The sequence below is a fragment of the Camelina sativa genome, unplaced genomic scaffold, assembly GCF_000633955.1.
Source record: "Camelina sativa cultivar DH55 unplaced genomic scaffold, Cs unpScaffold09282, whole genome shotgun sequence".
In the NCBI taxonomy this organism is placed as follows: Eukaryota; Viridiplantae; Streptophyta; class Magnoliopsida; order Brassicales; family Brassicaceae; genus Camelina; species Camelina sativa.
In genome coordinates, this window is record NW_010930341.1 from 1 (window position 1) to 412 (window position 412).

Below are 412 nucleotides of genomic sequence, written 5' to 3' on the forward strand. Positions count from 1 at the left end.
GTAAAAGACAGAATATGGAAAGATGTCAATCTGCATATAAGAAAAAGTGTTATTATACAGGAAGCTGAGTAGAACAAAAATCACATATGGTTGAGCGTCTTCCTTCAAGCAAAGCCAGCTAATCTATAATTGTTTAAAACAGAATTTATCACCAGGTTCAAACCTTCAAGGAATTGGATATTTTTGAACTGAACTCCCGAGCAGCTCGCAGGGCATTAACAAAGTCACCCTGAAGAAAAAAAAAATTACTTTTTGAGGTTTTTTCTTAATAAGTTGCTTTCTAGAAACAATAATGTCATACTTGTGTGTTAAGTGGAGTGTGGTATGTACGGAACTCAGATGCCTGTATAACACCGGTCTCATACCCTGAAACAAAAAATCAAGCGCCACGGGAAGTAGGTTCAGACCAAAA

General features: G+C 36.7%; 1 long non-coding RNA gene across 1 annotated transcript; it reads right to left on the reverse strand.

The window, feature by feature from the left end:
- LOC104775148 lies at window positions 1-394 on the reverse strand. The gene is made up of 3 exons (XR_765723.1): window positions 302-394; window positions 164-229; window positions 1-30 (listed from the first exon to the last, which is right to left on the reverse strand). It is a non-coding gene; the product is annotated as an uncharacterized LOC104775148 (long non-coding RNA).
- Between the last annotated feature and the right edge of the window lie 18 nt (window positions 395-412).